This window comes from Ursus arctos, unplaced genomic scaffold (genome assembly GCF_023065955.2).
Source record: "Ursus arctos isolate Adak ecotype North America unplaced genomic scaffold, UrsArc2.0 scaffold_30, whole genome shotgun sequence".
Classification (NCBI taxonomy): domain Eukaryota; kingdom Metazoa; phylum Chordata; class Mammalia; order Carnivora; family Ursidae; genus Ursus; species Ursus arctos.
This window is the reverse complement of record NW_026622986.1, coordinates 26,148,512-26,167,734: the sequence shown is the minus strand read 5'-3', so window position 1 is coordinate 26,167,734 and position 19,223 is coordinate 26,148,512. Positions and strand designations below refer to the sequence as shown.

Below are 19,223 nucleotides of genomic sequence, written 5' to 3'. Positions count from 1 at the left end.
TAAAAACAATGGCCCTTGTTTCCTCCGCCACATGCATCCTGGGGATTACAGAGGTCTCAAACTGGCAGCATTAGCCCAGATCTTTGATCGAGGCAATCCCTCCGGCTCTGATTCGGGTTTCATCACCTGGCTTGCATACCTTTCCAAAAGAATGGCCTTTAGTCAGGTTTGCCCTGAGTGGCTGAGCACAGACCCGAGGTATCAGAGGAACGGCTTCAGCCTGAGGCCCGCTGGACGAGCAGCTCCACGTCCTCTCCGGCCCCTTTCTCAGCTACGTGACTACGCTCTGATTCGGACAAACGGCCTCTCATCATCCCCCTCACTCTGCCCCAGGCCTCAGCCCTCCACCCTGGCCATGGGGCTGGGTTCAGAGTCCAGAAAGCACACAGTGAATTCTATGCAGATGCCGGCCACTCGGGGGCCACCACAAACAGGGCTGTCCCGTCCTGTTGCAACCAGAGCAGTCCCACACACCGCCCCTGAATCAGGGCCGCACACAACAGTTTGCAGGCGGCCTCCAGAGGTCACGGACACACCCTTAACTAACCCAAGAAAGAAACCTTCCCTGTGAAAGAAAGGAGTAAAAAAAACCCTCCTTTTCTGGAAACCCTGAAAAGTAGGCGAGAGGGTCATCTATTGGAGCTGGAGGACGTGTGACTCCGGAGTGGCCTGCCTCCCGGAGCCCGGTGTGCTCCTTGGATCTGGGCCCCCACTGAGCACCCGTCGATCTCAACGGGGACGCCTCATCCGGACCCCGAAGCATGTCCCTCTGTCGTGGCTGCTCTGGACACTGTGACCTATCCCCCACTCGGCACCCGGGCTGTTGGGATTTAGCTGCTCTAAGAATACTGGCCGGTGCTTTGCTTGCAGCTGGTCACCCACAGGTCATATCGTGTTCTCTGAGGATGCTAAGGCTCTGGCCTGTTCCCCGAGTTCCCCTTACACATCAGTGAGTCAGAATTCAGAGCATCTTGCTAGACTCTCCCATGGTGTCCGTTCCTCCAGCGTCTACCAGACTTGCTGCACCTGCACTCAGTGAAACCGCCTCTGATACCAGTCACCATACTGCTCCCTTGCGTTTGCCCACCAGCCTTCCGCCCCACTGCCCGACCCCTCTTCCTTACCCCCTTCCACTTGGTTTCCATCTCTTCCAAATCAGTTTCATTTTTGAAACTGAGTTTCAACCTGAGTTTGTTCCTTGTGGCAGGTGCTAAGGGGAATGAATGCTCGGCCCCGGCTACAGAGAGCTCGGAGATCTGGGGGGGTGCTCAGAAACAGCCCCACCGCCCGGCAGAACACCCCCAAACGCTATAAAAAGAGAAAGAGGGAGAAAGGGGGAGGTACGGCTGTTTAGGGGGGACACTCAGGAAATCTCCACGGAGGAGGCGACATTGAAGCTGAGGTCTTGAACAGGCTGGGATGTGGGCAATCCCCACAAAGCAGGGGAGCAGAGGCAGCACAGAAGGCATTCGGGCCACAGAAGTGAGAGATTTGAGGGAAGAGGGGCTTGGGGGTCAGACAGAGGAATGTCGTGCTGACGCTGACAAGGCTGGCTGAACCTGGCGAGCCACAGAGTGTGTGAGCAGGACCCATGGTGACGAGTATTTACCGGGCAGCAGTAACACCTCACCCACTTAGGCTTCCTTCCAACTCGACTGCTTATGAATAACAAAGGAACTGAGTCATTATTACAACTGCAAGATCCCCAGGTTCTTTTATGCCAAGCCTCTGGGTCCTGTTCCATTCACGAAAACCAAAAAAATGGAATTCAGGGGGCTCATATTCGTCCCGAGGCTCCCAAGAGAAAAGTAGAAGCATGTGCCAAGTTAGCAAAGCTCAGGGGGACAGGGGTGGGTGGCCTTCCTGCCCCTCTCCTGCCCATCTGAAAGCCAGGGGACCTTGGGCCTTCTCACCTCAACCCCTTTCCTCATCCGCTCTGACCCCAAGGTGAAGTGGGTCATCACTTCGCAATCTTGAAGGGGCTGCCAAGAAGGATTTTCCTCTCTGGCCACACAGAAGGCCCACGAGGTGGCCCACAGTGCTGTCACGGGATAGTGATCAGACCCCAGGAGGGTGGTCACCCACAGGCTGGTGCTGAAATGTCACACGGCCTTGGCACACGCCGATCCTCCTGTTTTAGTTACTAGATACTTTTTCACTTATCTAAACACACCCAGGCCATGTCACCCTGCGGGTATCTCTTCACTGGGCAAGAGGACAAAGGCTATGTATTTTTAAAATGCATTTAAATATTCTTTCCTCCAGCCCCAGTCTGATGCTTATAGTTTTTTTCAGTTAACTATCTGAAATCTATTTTGCCAAAAATCATAGCATTTTATCTTACTTCTTGTTTTAGTAACACATTGCCTTTATACCAAGCCTACCTGTCAGGCAGCGTCCCTAAATTGGTAAAGGGTTTTTTGTTTGCTTTGTTTGTTTGAAGAAGGCTCCAGATTGGGGATCAGGAACCAAGTCCTTCCCCTGGTTCTCTTGGAGCTTCAGTTTCTCTGTCATCTAGTTAATGAATTCGTGTCTGAAAAACATTTTGCGACCGAAGCATGAAAACCACTCTAGGTCCAAAGCTACAAAAGTAGCTCATCTGAAGTGATAAAAGTATTCTTGTGTGTAACCTGGATAAACTTTTTTTTTTCAAGAATTTACTTATTTGTTAGAGAGAGAGAGAGAGAGTGCATGAGGAGGGGGAGGGGCAGAGGGAAAGAGAGAGACAGGAAGCAGACTCCTTGCTGAGCCGACATGAGGCTCGATCCTAGGACCCTGACATCATGACCTGAGCCAAAACTAAGAGTGGGAGCCTAACTGACTGAACCACTCAAGCACCCCGGTAACTTGGATATTCTCAACGCACCAAATGCCCTCGTGACTTAAAGTCACCTTTTTTTAGGCGGGGGGGGGGGGGGCGGGGGGGGGAGGCAGGTAGCGGGAGAGGAAGAGAGAGAATCCTAAGCAGGCTGCACACCCAGCAAGGAGCTGCATGTGGGGCTCAATGCGGGACTCCATCTCACGACCCTGAGAGCATGACCTGAGCTGAAATCAAGAGTTGGATGCTTCATGGACGGAACCACCCAGGCACCCGTAAAGAAACCTTTTAGTAAATGCATTCATGAAATGAAAAATTATTTGGCCCTCTTAGAAATGTTTCAAACGTTTGGAATTTCTTAACACAATTTTTTTTTTAACAGAGTGGAAGTTAAAATGGTTTATTCTTTATCATGCCATCCCACTTATTAAATTAGATGACTCCTTCCTTACAAGTATATCCGATTTAGCTCTAGAGTCGGATCTTAATTGTTTAAACTATTCAATTTATGACTCTAACCAGGCCTGTTCCTCTTCGGAGCTCATAAGCACTTCTTCCCAGGAGAGGAAGGGGAAGGGAAAGTCAATGAAAATTAAATGACTTAATTTTTCTCTTTCTGGTAAACTTGGGAAATGAGCGGATGAAAGACAAAACTCAAACTTAATGTGGAATAGTTTGTACAGTCAGGCCGCCTTGTCCATGGGAACACGTTCCAAGACCCCCCAGTGGATGCCTGAAATCAGGGATAGTACCAAACCCTATATATACTATGTTTTTTCCTATACTTACTTTACTATGATAGACTTTAATTTACAAATTAGGCAGGTAAGAGATTAACAACAATAACTCATAATTAAATGGAACTATTATAATGATATACTGTAATAAAAGTTCTGTTAATGTGGTCCCTCTCTCTCTCACAAAATATCTTCTTTTGCTGTACTCACCCTTCTTCTGGTGATGGAGCGAGAGGATAAAATGCCCACGTGATGAGACAAAGCAGGCGAATGATGCAGACATTGTGATGAAGCATGAGGCTACTCGCGACCCTCTAACCACACGTCGGAAGAAGGATCATCTGCTTTTGGACCACCTTCAGTGCGGATAAAGGAGAGGGGAGAACTATTGCATATCCATTAGCCCTTCGATCCTCGAACAGTTGCTTGGAAGTGGGCATATTTAAATACCCCATTGAGAATAAAGATTCTCTCACCATAGGGGCGCCTGGGTGGCACAGCGGTTAAGCGTCTGCCTTTGGCTCAGGGCGTGATCCCGGCGTTATGGGATCGAGCCCCACGTCAGGCTCCTCTGCTATGAGCCTGCTTCTTCCTCTCCCACTCCCCCTGCTGTGTTCCCTCTCTCGCTGGCTATCTCTATCTCTGTCAAATAAATAAAATCTTTAAAAAAAAAAAAAGATTCTCTCACCATAATACACGCTTTGCAAGGATGGTCCATCTGTTCTTCCTGGGAGAGCCAAAGATGTTAATGGACTCTGTTCTCTGGCCAGCTCTCCTCATCACCTGCACTCTCTTTTCGTCACCCCTGCCAGTCTGGCTAAGGGCTTCCAAGTAAAACCGAAGCAACATGTGGAGATGGGCAAGATGATGAAGTCTGTGTAGCAGGAATCCTGTAGCATTAACTCTGCAGCTTCTGGGGTTTTGCTTGAATGCAGGTCTTCAGTCTGTCCTGGAAAGATGATGATTTCCATATGTTAGCTTTACTCATGGAATTATTCTGCTTTAGATTTACTTGATATATGGAAGCAAAGAATCTTTCCATAATTATGTAACGGTATTTTGTATTTGACATTGAGCAATTCTTTATGGAATCCTTAAGGAAAATGCTTGAATCTTTCCATCAAAATCTGAGTGGAGTTTTATGCAGTTCTCACCCTTTCTTTAGCTGGGAAACGTGGCTTTGGTTTTTTGTCATCCCTCTTAGTACCCCCTCAGCTGACTCCACTCAGATGGATATTGAATAAGGTACGATTTCCAAATTTCTGATGCTTATGACTATTCCTTAAACTCTCATAAAGTTCACACTTTTCCCCAATACTAATTTGAAACCTTGAAAATAGTCAACAGCAGGAACACAAAGCCCTCAATTGGCTTTATAGAGAGAAAATGCTCTTTATAGGCATTTTCACCAGGACTGCTCTTCCTAATGGGAAGAAGCCACCAAGGCAGCTCCCATGAAAAGCAGAGTGCAGCAGACAGAATTCTCACTGGGACACTAACTACATGAGTGAGTTTGAGCAAGTCACTGAACCCTGTTGAGGCTCAGATTTCTTATCTGTTAAATGGGAAGAACAATACCTCCTAAGACTATTATGAGAATTAAATGTGTGTGAATGAGTTTTGTAAACTATGAAATATGACATAAAGATACGCAGCATTATTATTACTTATACCCCTGGAATGTGAGAAAGAGGGTCTCCAGCACTTTTAAAGAGCTTCAGAAAGAAGATTAGGTCTGAGAGAGAAGATTAGAAGCCCAAGAAGGGAGCCAAAAGGTGAGGCCAGCCAGAACAACACATGCAGCTGGTCCCATGCGTGCTCTAGCCTCTATGAAGAATAGGTACCCAATGCTACAGGTCAATATCCTGTTTGTGAACATTGTATAATCCAAGAATCTCCATGGCCTCCGACTTACTTAATACCAAAATTATTGGCTTAGGTCATCCTAATGGCAGAGCCTAGAACACCTTCCTCTGCTTCTCTAACATATTCTATGGCATGGGGCTTTGCTTTCTTACCCACACTGCAATTGACTTCGCTGCTGTCCTCTGACTCCAAACTATTACACCCGGCTCTATTTTACTTCTCTTTGCTTTCCTGAAAATCACGGGCTATGACCCTTTTCAATCCCCCAAAGAACCACTGGTGTTAGGAGGTTTGGGAGTAGCAGAGGGAATGCCACACAATTAGCAAACACTTCAAACTTTACTGTCACACATTGCTTTCCCAAAGTCCCATCATCCTCACATTCAGAATGTTCTGTGTCTCTCCATAGGCTATGGTCTTCCATCATGTCATTAGCTAGTCCTCCCTGCTTCCCACCCCTCTTGACCCTTCCAGTTCCTCCTTTAGGATCCTAATCTCCTTCTTGAGATGCCAGCAGATTACTCCTGTTTCCATATCATGCAGAATGATTTAACTGCTTGTGTGTGTACATGTGTGTGTGTGTGTGTGTGTGTGCGTGTGTATCTAGACTTCTCCCAGCTCAAGCATTCTACGGAGGGAGGCTGGCCTTTCACAACCAAGAGAGGGTGATGGATGGTGAATGAATTTAATGAATGAGATGCCTGGCGCACAGTTTAAAACAAGGTTCCCAACTGAAACCCGAGTAGACACTCAGCTTGTTAAGTGAAATGAATAATGCCCAGAGGGGGAGGTTTTTCAGGTCATCGTCATAGAAGTAATATGTGAGGTTACGCTGATGAATGTCTTTGCCCAAGGAAAGCAGTGTAAACTCTGCTGAAGACTCAACTTTGGGAAAAATACTTAGATTTAATGGATGATCCTAACTGTCAGAGATTGAAAGCCAGGGTGGGAAGCAAGCGAACACGGCTTCAGAATAGTCGTGGGATTAGAACCCAGACGGTAAAGGTTTAAGAAATGAATGGGAGGTGAAATGGTGGAGGCCATACATATGTGTAGTCTGCTACATTCTTATGTGAATCATCTTCAAAGTCAGTAAGCATTTTAAGAACAAGCCAAGGCGAAAAAAATTACTCTTCACCTATTTTTTTGTTCCTATAACTGATTTATTCAGGCGTCTCAACATGTTGGGGCATAAGCATGAATCAGCTTTATTGCTGTCAGTATCTGCCCCCAGCTGTTTTCTGTGAAATTCACATTTCCCACAGAATAGCAGGACATCAGGGATCAGACTGGCCACGTTTAATAACCTCCTTAACAGTTTTGGTTATTAAACCAGTCTCATTTTTGTTTTTAAGATTCAGTTGTAATCATTACAAACAACAGCAAACAGAAAACAACAAGGGCCGGTGAAGATGTGAAGAAACTGGAACTCTCATACTCATGGCTGCTGGGAAGGTACTACGGCCCAGACGCTGTGGAAAGCAATATGGCGGTTCCTCAAACAGTCAAACATAGAATCACCGTATGATTCAGCAATTCCACTTCTGGGTGAATACACAAAACCATTCAAAGCAGATGCCTGAACACATACTAGTGCACCCGTGTTCACTGCAGCCTTAGTCACAATAGCCAAAAGGTGGAAGCAACTGAAGTGTCTATAGACAGACGAACAAATAAACAAAATGTGGTCTAGCCATACAATGGAGTTTATTCGACCTTAAGAAGGAAGGAATTTCTAATATATGTTTCAACATGAATGAACTTGAAAACATTATGCTAAGCAAAAGAAGCCAGACAAAAAAAGACAACTGTATGATTCCATGTAGATGAAGTACCTAGAACAGGCAAATGCATAGAGACAGAAAGAATGGTGGTTGCCAGAGGCTGGGAGAGGGCAGAATAGGGAGTTAGTGTTTAATGGCGACAAAGTTTCAGCTTGGGAAGATGAAGAAGTCCTGGAGATACACAGTAGTGATGGTTGTACAACACTGTGAATGTACTTAATGCTGCTAAATTGTGCATTTAAAATGATTAATGTGATACATTTAAAAATAGAGTAAAATGATAAATTTCATGTTATGTACATTTTATCACAAAAAAACACAATTTTTTTAAAGATTTACTCCTAGGTATTTAAAAACTTCCATCTCAAACTCAATTGCCTGGGTTACTCGCCCCGTGGCAGGGAGCTTACCCTGTGTCTGCCTCTCAGATCACTTCTGCATTTCTTCAGGTAGAGCCCCAGAAACTGAAAGGTCCCCTTCCATACAGTTTGAGGGACTTGGAGATCTGGGGTGGGGGGAGCTCCCCATCTGCCCCATCTTACTTCCAGGCTCACTGTGCTTCCCAGTCCTTCAAACCCCGGTACAGTGACCATTCCTTTGAAATCTCCAGCCTAGAGGTATGCACAAGTCTTCCAAGTCAATGTCCAAATCTCAGCGGGAAAGAGATACCATGCTCCTCAAATGCTTGCTATGACCTTACCCCACTCAGCTCCTTGTAGCCTGGGGCCAGTGTGGGGTCTACACCTTAGCAAGAGTCCATATCCCCATCTTGTTGAACTCTAATCTTTTTTTTCTTTTTTCCATGAGAGGGAGAGAGAGGGAGAGAATCTTAAGCAGGCTTTACACTCAGTACTGAGCCTGATGGGGGCTCAATCTCATGACCCTGAGATCATGAGCTGAGCTGAGTTGGACACTTAACCGACTGAGCCACCCAGGTGCCCCTTGAACTCCAGTCTTTATGAGTGATTGTCTTAGGACTCTCCCCCATGTGTGGCTGTGGGAATTAGAGGAACCCCTTCTCCTTTGTGCTAGGCAGAATTCTAAGATGCCCCCCAAGACTCCAGCTTCCTGGTGTCCCATCCTTGTATAATCCTCTCCCCTTAAGTATCAGGGGAACCTGTGAACATGATGGGAAGTCACCTCTGTGATTATGTCACATTATGTGGCAAAAGGGTTTCTGTAGATGTGAAGTCCCTGACCAGCTGACTTGGAGATAATTAGAAGACAGATTACCTTGGGTGGATACAAAAGGAATATATCTCCCGGCCCCTCCCCGACGGAGGGCAGAGAACAGCCTCCCACCATGAACACTAACTGCATGCCTACAAAGCTTAGGACCCTCAAGCCTCTTCTTAGTTTGGAAGTGGGGGTGTTGGTGGTGGGGCCAGTTTGTGTTTGTTGACTGTCAGTAAACCCTGAGGAGATAGCTCCTGGTGATGTCTTGAATTTGGAACGTAGGAGGTGGTGAGTACTGTTAACCCTCAGTAACAATTTGAGGACAACAGGAAACACATCCCACAACATTTTATTACTCACAGTGAATGGTAGCGTGTGGTGCGATTTCCCTTTTCTTTTCCTGTTGTGATTCTCCATAGGAAGATTTTTTTTTAAATCCTATTTAACAATCTGGAAATTAAAATAAAATATTTTAAGCTTATCAAAGGATGACGAGTAAGTTTTCCCCCATCTTCCCCTCCACCAACATTGCAACTTGGAAATGCAACGGGGACTCAGTGCCTGAGAGCCTGGTAATGCCCAGGTCTGTAAAGCTGGTGGCCAGACCAGGACTTTGCAGCCCCAAGAAGTGGTCACATATCCTGCTGGGTGATTCCTTTATCCTCATTCTGACTGCAACCCTAAGAAAGAGCTCTCTCACAATTCAGGGAATTCACACCCTCAAGTTCAGGGTCAGATCAAAGAGGAAGTTCTATCTTGGGTCACAATGGTACTGTAGTAAAAAAGTCAGCCCTCAGGGGCACCTGGGTGGCTCAGTCCTTAAGCGTCTGCCTTCGGCTCAGGGCATGATCCCAGAGTCCTGGGGTCAAGCCCCATATCGGGCTCCTTTGCTGGGAGCCTGCTTCTTCCTCTCCCACTCCCCCTGCTTGTGTTCTCTCTCTCACTGGCTGTCTCTCTCTCTCTGTCAAATAAATAAAAATAAAAAACCTTAAAAAAAAAAAAGTCAGCCCTCAGACTTAAAAATCTGGTATAATGAAATATTTTAACTGAAATGGGCTTACGAAAGTTCAACGTAGCAGAAAGGTAACAAACTCCACATACACGGCACTCCACCCACCATACTTACCTGTCCTTCCACATGTGGTACCTGCTCTGTGACATAAACTCGACTGAGTCTCACCAAGTCCTGCTCTTACCTGACACTCACCTGAGGCTGGTGTCGGCCCGTATTCAAATCTCCCCACACCAAAAGCACTCAGGAGGAAGTGGGGAGTTAGTGAAGGTTTGATGGAAAGAGGGTGGGGGTTACCAGACACCTTGCACGGGAAACCTCCAAAGACTCTCCTTGAAAAGCCCTTCCTTCAGCCGCTGCCCTACCCCCAGTCTCCTCAGACACAAGCCATTTCCACGCTCTGTCGGCTTTGCGTCCTCCGCCTATAAACTGAAAACTAGCTGGACACAAATCTTCAGCTGCAAAACAAGCTGTCCTCAGTCACATTTTAACCCCCAATTATGCCTCAGGCTTATCTCTGGGGGGAAATGTCATTCAGCTCACTCTTGTTTTTATTTACAGAATCGCCTGTGGATTAACAGACTGTTAGTGATTAACCATTTTATCTCCTGAGTCTTGTCTGTGTCTCCAAGCCCTCCTGGACTGTAAGTTCCTTTTAGGCAGGGGCTTCATTTATGCGGTTCACTGTTTTATCTCCTAGACCTTCCCGTAGTAGTGCTTGCCACAGAAAAGACCACAGAGAATTTTCGGGTGAAGGATGAAGGGGCGCATACATCCTCTCTGCCTGGGTGGACCTCGTTCACTAGCAGGTCCTAACACTTGCCTCAGCAGCACCGCCACTCACCAGGCATCTTCTGGAGACTTGTTCTCCTTCAGAATGCTTACCATTAAATTGTAGGAACAACTCGTTTACGGTTTTCTTCCATAATTGTTTCTTCTACATGTTTCTTCTTCAAAATACTGCCCTGGAATACGGACGTTGTCTCCTTGCTTTCAGGAAGTATGAAACCATTTCCACTTCATTTTTTCTAGTCTTCCTCTAAAACGTGTCACCAAAAAACCTCCGGGTCATAAATTCTTCATCTGCAGAAGTAGAAAAATTATTTCTTATTTTTTAAAAAAATTATTTCTTTTTTTAAATCAAGAAACTTCACTAGGAAATCATCCTTGAAGTGCATCAATGTCCTTCTTTTCCTTCTGTCGCCTATCAAATATTTATTGAATGTTTGATAGAAGCCAGGCTTAATGCAATGCACACTGGCTCATGTAGAAATATAATATTTACTAGTTTTTGTTGATGTGTAAAAGTAATATAGAGTCACAACAGAAAATTTGGAACATATACAATACCAAAAAAAAAAAAAAAAAGAATCACATAATCAGAACCAGAAACGCTAATTGCCATCAATTTGACAGACGTCCTTCTAATTTTTCCATACATACGTGCATTTTCCATGTACGTGGAAATGTATTTCCATGAAATAATAATTTACATACAATTTTGTATTGTTCTTTGTGCCCCCTTAACCATATATTTAGGTATTTTCAGGTGGCCACTAAAAATTCCTCATTTCAAAAAGCTGCATGGTAGTTTATTTCTCCCTAATTTTGGATGTTTTGGTTGTTTCTAATTTTCTGACGTTATAAAAAGGAGACAGATATATCTTTATGCACAAATCTTTGTGCTCATTTCTGACTATTTCTATAGAATCCTTAGATATGGAATTACAGGATCAACATGTATAAACATTTTTAAAGCTGGGAAATATTTTTATATAATTGTTTTCCAGGTGCACCTGGGTGGTTCAGATGGTTGAGCGTCTGCCTTTGGCTCAGGTCATGATCTCCAGGTCTTGGGCTCAAGCCCAGCTCAGCTGGGAGTCTGCTTCTCTCTCTTCCCCTGCTCATGCTCTCTCTCCGTATCTCTCTGTCTAAAATGAATATTTAAAAAAAATCTTTTTAAAAATTAAATAAATAAAATAAAATAAAGTTGCTTTCCAGTAAAGTTATGTCAATTTATGTTCTCACTGATAGTATGTAAAATTTCCCATTTCATTGCATTCCTGTCAGTATTGAATGTTAGAATTAAAGAAAATGTTTCCTAACAGGTATATTAGTTATTATTTTAAATTTTTTCTTTTTCAATTACTAGGAAGTTCAAACACTTTAAAATATAACACACATAGGGTAAGTGCTAAGTACTAACCATTTTTTTTAAGGTAATTTTCCCATTGAGTCATTAAAGTTTTCTTATCCACTTATGAGTGTTCTTGTAGTGAGGATAAAATTAACTGTCAGATTTGTTATGCACTGTTCTGTAGGGTCTTTTTTTCTTTTCAAATTTTGTTCACAAAATTTTTACTTGTCAGGATTTAAAATTTTTATGTAATCGAGTCTAATGGTCATTTCATCTATGATTTTTCCATCTCTTTTCTTCCCTCATCTTGAGGTCACACAAGTATTTGCCTAAATTTTCTCCTATTTTTAAAATTCTTTAATGTATCTGAAATTTGTTTCAGCACATAATGAAAGATAAGGGCTTTAAATTGAGTATTTTTTCAAATTACTAGTTTTCTCAAGCCTATTTATTGAGAATCCTCCCCTTTTTCATTTATTTTAGATGACTCTCTCATCATGTCTTAAAGTCTACGTCAACACTTTTTCTGGATTATCGATTCCATTCCATCATCTATATCATTCAATATCTGTTACTATACTATTATGATACTTTTTAATTATTATAGTCTCGTACTATGTTTCAATTAAAAACTGTGCAATTTATCATATTTTTCTCCATTTTCACAATTTTCTTAACACTTCTCATCTGCCGTTTATTCAGATAAACGTTAAAATAATTTTGTTTTAACCTTCCAGGGTAGGTGTTGTACAGGTGAGAAACTGAGTCTCAAAAAGACAAGCAGCTCAAAATCACACTTCTGAGTGGAAGAGGCATAAAATTTTTTCTTTTGACTTCTCTTTCAGCTCTACAATGCTATAATTTTTTAGTGAAGGAAACATGAAAATTACTAACCCTTCTTCTTTCCTGTGTGCCTCCTCTAGTGGCCAAAATGGATATTGCAGTTTCTGAAGCCAATGTTCTACAGTTACTATTTTTATAAAACAAACCCGTATGTATAGCTTAATCTTTTTAGTTTACTTCAAAATTTTTAATTTACACAAAGTTCACGATAGTGTTTGTCTCATATTTGGGGGTCATGTATTGCCAGGATTTTCTTAACAAAAAGCAGCCTCGGAAGACTGATTAAAAACTCAAATGAATATAAAGTAAAATTTTGTAAATTCCGTGGGTTTTAAAGGAATAACAATGGTAGATACAAAGACTCTCCAGATGTTTCTTTGTTCCTTTTTTTCTCTCTTGACGTCGTGTAAGTACTTTCATGAGTAACTTTTTAAATTACCCCTCTAAGCCATTTCTTGTTCTCTTACTTCCCTTCTTGTTGTTCTAGTCCCTTTGTGTTATTTCGTGGGCACAAATGTCCCTCGACAGGGGTGCAGTGGGGACTGGAAGCCAGCCTGTGTTCACGTAGTCACTTTGGGGCCCTGGCTAGGTCCCCACCAGCCCAGAGGAAGGTCCACCTGTTTGTAATTCCCACAAAGCTCTGGGTTGTGCTAGCCAGGGGCTGGCCTCATGGCTCCACAGCCACCTAGTTGAAACCTTCTTGCTCACTTTCTTCCCTCTTCATTCCGTGGGTTTTTTTTTTTTGGGGGGGGTTGCCTTTTTCTTTTCTCCTTCCTCCTTCCTAATTACGTCATCCTTCAACTTCTACTTTCTTATCTCTTCCTCACCTGTAAGAAAAGATACTGAATTTTTACACAAAAGATAATGTGTAAATCAGAAATGTTAAGTAAACTTTAAAAATTTAGCCAAACATATGTTTATACATCATGCAAACCCTACCAAGCAAAAAGCACAATAATAAAAAAGAAAAAAATTCTGGGAAGCACTTGGCAAAATGTCTTTTTCTTTATCTGAAATCCTTAAAGACAAGGGTTGCCTCTTTCACCTCTCACCGGAGGGTGTTTAACAGTCTCTAACTTTTAGTAAGCCCATTCATGCTAAATGAATCAGTATTTAACACAATATGGGACACAATTTGAAAAAAAAACAAACAGCAGAAAGATTAGGCCCATTATTCATCAAGGATTAAGGACTGACAATATTGATACTCCCCTGGATTTGGTTCAGAAAGAGAGGCATAATACTACTTGCCTAATTAACTAGCATGTTGGGTAGATTAAAGTGCTTTGTAAACATTAATTAAAGATGCAGGGAGTTAGATGAGGCCAGTGTGTTATTAGTGAAAAAGGTCTCTCTCCTTTAATCAGGTACGTCTTCCTGGGGAGGGCAAAGAAATGAGCTAAGGACTAAGGTATTGGGGCTCAGCCCTGAGCGCCGCCCGTGACTCAGCCCTTCCGTGCCGCCAACCACTTCCTTCCTCGGTTTTCTGTAAAATGGGGATACACCACGCATGGCATTTTGGAATATAGGTTTTGTAATGTCTGCCAGCGGAGTCCCCAACAAACCCTACAAATAAAGCCCCGTAACTCTTGCTTTCTCCCTCCCTCCGGAGCCGGGCCGCCCGGTGGAAACACTGGTCCCATTAGCGCTCAACAGCTTGATGAAAGCCTTCCACAACCAGCTTTTACCCTCAGTCTGTATTTCCCCGGCGATGGAGAAAAGAAGAAAATAGCACCAGCAATGGGGTCAGAAGGTCCGGGAGGAGGTTCGTCGCCTCTGGGAACCACAGTTTTCCCTCAGTGTAAAATGGGGCCCAGAATCAGAGGCTTGTTCTAAGGGTTACGTGAAATAATGGGTATGTTCCATACCTTTTCCGAGGGTAATAAAAATTCTATCCTTGGGAGTTATTATCACTAAATATAACATAACCTCTCAAAGCTGACGACGATGCGGGGGCAAACAAGTCCGGTCTCCTTCAGAGCTCCAGGCGCAAACCCCTATTGCGCTTCTCGGCGGTGTAAGTTCGTGAGGGCGCGACCGGGTCCCCAATTCAGACCTCGCGCGGAGACCGAGAGCCCCCTCGAGAGGCGGCCTCCGGGCAGCAGCGCCGTGGGGCCTGTCCCTTTAAATGCCCAGGGCGCGCGCCGTGTGTTTTGGGGGGCTGAGCCCCGGCGGGGAGCGCGCGGCAGGACGGTGCAGCGCGCGGAAGAGGGCGCGCGGCGTGTGGGGGAGGGCGGAGGGCGGGGCGGGGGTGGGGGTGGGAGCGCGGGCTGGCGGTGCGAGCGCCGGGCGCCGGGCGCGGGTGCCGCCGTGGGTGCGAGCGCGAGGCGAGGAGCGCGCGTCGGCGGTGCGAGGGCCAGGCTGGCGCGGGAGCGCGCGGCCGCGGTGGGAGCGCGCAGCGGGGCGGCCTGCGACTGACCGCGAGGCGCGCGCGCGCGCGGGCTGATCGGCGAGCAGGCGGCGCGAGGCTCTGGGTCGCAGTCCGGGTGGGCACCCGCGGTCCCCGGCTCGGGGGCTCTTTCCAGGTGAATTTGGACTTTGCGATCCCCGACTGGGTCAGGGCTGCGGGCGGGCGCCCTGGCAGCCGGTGGCCTGGCCTGGCACGTCGGTGAGTGGGGTGGCGTTTGGAGTCTGTAGAAGGAGGCTTGGGCTCGGATGGGTTTCGGATAGACAAAGGTGACCCCTTTTTCTTGTGGCCGGGCTGTCTGCACTTCCCACGCTTCCCTGTCGGCACCCGGGTTGCGTGGATCTCTCCTTGCGCGCTACTCTCCTCCACATCGCTCGTTCAGCCTCCTGGAAGTTAGGAAAGACGCGTAATCCGAGGGACCGTCGTCGAGCCGGTGGCCTCACCTAAGTGCCTCTTTTGGGATTTCAGGGGTTCGCGTGCGCCCCAGATCGGGGAGGTGGGGAGAACGAAGCGATTTTCGACTCCGAGGTTGTCCTATTGGGGGGGCGCGAGGTGGTCCGAGGCACGTGTCTAACTTTGGGCGCAGAGCGGTTACGGGTTGTCCCTAACACCCTTCCCCGGTCCCCACGGCCCTTCCCCGGAGTTGTTCGAGACTCGTCGCCTGACTCGCCGCGGTGGCCCTGGAACTCCGGGAGCTCTGCCCCTCAAGCTGTTCAGAGAGGAGAGTGGGAACCTCTCATATGGACAGGAGGTAGTCAAAACCACCTGTTAAACTTAAGTGCAAAGTGACCACTAGATTTTCGTCCCCACCCCTGCTCTCCAACCCCGATCACCAGCAGGTAGCAGAATCAAGTGGGAATGCGTAGGATCTGCAGTGAATGTGGCCGGGAGGGATTAAAAAAGAAGAAAATGTGGCCGATGTGATGCAGTTTAACAAAAGGCAATACAATAAACTCCAGTATTTCTCCGAGGCTTTGAAAGTTTCCCAGTATTGTTTTACGGATTTCTAAATTTAAGCATCTAGCCTTTTTTTTTTTTTACCGCAGGAACTAACCTCAGAAAATTCTTAACTCTTTGCCAGGCAGGATAGTTGGTACAGAGCAGAAAACCTACAGTGGGTAAAGGAAAGTAGTTTTTTGTGCCTACCACTCTCCCTGCCACCCTCCCAAACAGAGTAAAACAAATTTTCAGGTCTGTTGCAGGGAGACTGTAGGAAGAAAGTTCCTTTTCTGGCTCTGATTTTAATGGAGAATTTTTTTTTTTAATCTGTATTTCTGAAAGATACAGAAACACCAAGCCAGGTCTAAGTGTAAACTTGAGAAAGATGCTCACAGGAGAAATGTTTATTAAAGATACTTTACCACTTCATTATTTTTTTTTAAAGCACTGCATACGTAAGGCTCTAGCATGCACCAAAAAGTTAGCCCTCGAAGTTCCATGCCTGAATGTTACAGATTGTTTTTCTAGGTGGAGGAGGTATTTTCGTTCATGAGGCCAATGTGGAAATACAAACAAATGCCCTGTTTACTTGGGATTGGGTGGGAAGGACGGAAGTTGTCTAAAATCTCTCTTGCCAAACTTGACAGTGTATGTATGGAATCTTGTGTATTTTCTTGCCCAGACCAATAATAGCCACTTTTAAGTGACTGGATAGGTTCCTTGGTAACAGCATTTCAAATGAGCTTCTTTTTGAAAATTTTGGATGCTGATAATCTAAAAGCAACACATTTACTCCATTACTAAAAATCAGGAAGCCAAGAATTAGAGTAACATTGACTAGTAATAATTTAGAGAAGATGAAGAAGGCTGGAAAGATGAGAGATGCTTTTAAGAAGATTTGAGTGTGTCAGGCCCCATGACACACTTTGCCTACTCAGTGCAGGCCCCAAGCGCGGTATTTGGAGACTGACCACCTACACCATGCCGAGTACTGAGTTCATCTTTGGGCTCACAAACGTATCTAGATAACAGCCATATGGCCCAAACTGATTAAAATCAGATCAAGTAAGCCTTCATCAGCAGCTGAAGATACGCCTGGCCCCAGTTCCAAAGTTCTCAGACACCTAAGGAGTCTATGGTTGGCACCCTGTGTTGATTCGAAAGATCGTCTCAAATAACTCACTGCATGAGGTAGAGTGGAGCCTTGAAGCCTGAAGGGAGAGAGGTGAAAGGTTTGGGTGGAGCAGAGCTGAGAGCAGGGGAGCCCCTGGAACAAAAGTTCAGGTGCATCTTATCTACATGTTTGTGGGACCGCCGCCAGGGGCACGGAGGCCATTTGGGGGTAGGTGCCAGGGAATCCTAGGAGCATCCCAGAACTTGAGCTCTCTGCTTGGCCGAAGGGCAGCACTGCATTTCAGTTTCCATTGGTGGTGTGCTGGTGGCTTGATGGCTGCCTGCGAGCTCTAAGGAGGATGCGTCCTGCCACCCTGCCTCGGAGAGACCGCAGCACGTCCGTCCCTCTCGAATCTTTGAGTGAATCTGCTGGCCACTGCCGAGAAGCCTCTGTCCACACTGACACAGCAGGGTCCGTGTCGTGGAATCACTGGTAGTAGCCTCTGTGGAGAGCCACAGTGATGCCCGTGTCCCCCTTCTAGACTCACAGCATTCCTACTGAAACTTACTTTAAGAAAGTAGGTGCTGGGTTTATGATCCATGCAGTCAGGATTGGTGGCAAGGAATGTGTAGGGCAGAACATTCCACCTTGTTGGAGAGAGATGTGATAGCGCTTTGTGAATCAGATCTTCAGACTGGATATTTCCAAGGATCCTAGCACTGTGAAGACTTGAAACTTTTTATTTTTTTTTAAATAAGTAAAATATATAGAACATCAAATTTATCATTTTAAAGTGTACAAATCAGTGACATTAAGTACAGTCACATTGTACGTCTTTGAGAATGTTTCCTTTAATTTTTTCTCTGTAGAGGTCTGCAGATATCCATTAAAATGAACCTTAATAATTGAATTATTCCTTACTAACTTTGTGTCTACTTAACATGTCAATAATTGAGAGCGGTACAGATGGTCCCCCACTTGACGATTTTAGACCTTACAATGGTGCAAAAGTGGTATGCATTAGTAGAAACCATACTTGGGATTTTGAAGTTAGGTCTTGTCCCTGGCTAACGACGTGCGGTCAGTCCTCTCTCGGACGCTGGGCAGTGAGCCGCAGCTCCCAGGCGGCCAGCGATCACGAGGGCGGACGACCCAGCCCGACCGCCACTCTGCACCCATCTCCACTCTGTTCAAGTGCAGGATTCAGTACCTTACATGGGATAATCAACACTTTATTATCAAATAGGTTTTGTGTTAGAGGATTTTGCCCAACTATAGTGAGTGTTCTGAGTACATTTAAAATAGTCTAGGCTAAGCTCTGATGTTCGGTAGGTTGTGTATGAAATGCATTTTCAACCTAATATGGATTTATCAGGATGTAACCCTATCATAAGTCAAGGAAGATCTGTATATTGCAAGATAACACTGTAATAGGGGATTTGCCACTATCTCCTTGTATTTTGAGCTAGAAAATATTTGAAGACGTTGTGCATACTTTATATGTGACTAACAATGTGCATTTGTAAGTTTATATTGGTAGATACACAGTGTCTAATAGGAATTGAGCTTTTATTATTACATAATTACTTTCATCACTGATGAGGATTTTGCCTTGGAATCTAATTTGCCTGATATAGTACAGCCGGAAGTGATCCTCTCATTGTTGCTATTGTGAATATTGGCTTGATGTTATCTTTTCCCATCATTTTTTTTTTTAAGATTTTATTATCCATTTGTCAGAGGTAGAGAGAGGGAGAGAGAGCACAAGCAGGGGGAGCAGCAGGCAGAGGGAGAAGCAGCCTCCCTGCTGAGCAAGGAGCATGATGCAGGACTCAATCCCAGGACCCTGGGATCATGACTCGAGCCAAAGGCAGACGCTTAAGCGACTGAGCCACCCAGACGCCCCTCATTTTTATTTTTTTAAATGTCTTTACTGAGGTATAATAGACATTCAATAAACTGTACATATTTAAAGTGTTGAAAAAAAGTACATTCACAACGTTGTCCAGCCATCACCACTATCTAGTTCCAGAAATTTGTCATCACCCTGGAGGGAAACCCTATTCCCATTAAGGAGTCACTCCCCATTTCCTCCCACTCCAGCCTCTGGCAACCACTAATCTGCTTGCTTTCTCTATGGATTTCCCTGTTCTGGATATTTCATGTAAATGGAATCATACAGTATGTGGCTTCTTTCTCTTAGCAATGTTTTCAAGATTCATACATGTGATAGCATGCATCAGTACTTTCTCCCTTTTTTATTATTTATTTATTTATTTGAGAGAGAGCATGCACAAGTGGGGGGCGGGGCAGGGGAAGAGGGAGAAGCAGACTCCCCGCTGAGCAGGAAGCCCCATGCGGGGCTGGATCCCAGGACCCCGGGATCATGA

General features: G+C 45.2%; 1 protein-coding gene and 1 long non-coding RNA gene across 9 annotated transcripts in view; one reads left to right on the top strand and one right to left on the bottom strand.

Annotated features, from left to right (window-relative positions):
* LOC113241062 (uncharacterized) overlaps positions 1-14,598 on the bottom strand; it is a 52,389-nt gene extending 37,791 nt beyond the window's left edge. For 5 of the 7 annotated variants that reach the window (XR_008956484.1, XR_008956481.1, XR_008956485.1 and 2 more), the window contains exons 1-6: positions 14,242-14,563; positions 11,190-11,324; positions 10,279-10,476; positions 8,742-8,831; positions 4,244-4,504; positions 3,766-3,911 (exon numbers count right to left, since the gene is read on the bottom strand). This is a non-coding gene — a long non-coding RNA (uncharacterized LOC113241062). Of the gene's footprint in view, positions 1-3,765; positions 3,912-4,243; positions 4,505-8,741; positions 8,832-10,278; positions 10,477-11,189; positions 11,325-14,241 lie in introns of all 7 variants that reach the window. The other 2 variants (XR_008956482.1, XR_003311413.4) reach the window with 2 other exon arrangements.
* A 185-nt stretch (positions 14,599-14,783) lies between these two features.
* Positions 14,784-19,223, top strand: part of PROSER2 (proline and serine rich 2) — a 42,139-nt gene continuing 37,699 nt past the window's right edge. The window contains exon 1 of one of the 2 annotated variants that reach the window (XM_026478635.4): positions 14,784-14,898. The gene's annotated coding sequence lies outside the window, so the exon portion shown is untranslated. Of the gene's footprint in view, positions 14,982-19,223 lie in introns of both variants that reach the window. The other variant, XM_026478634.4, reaches the window with a different exon arrangement.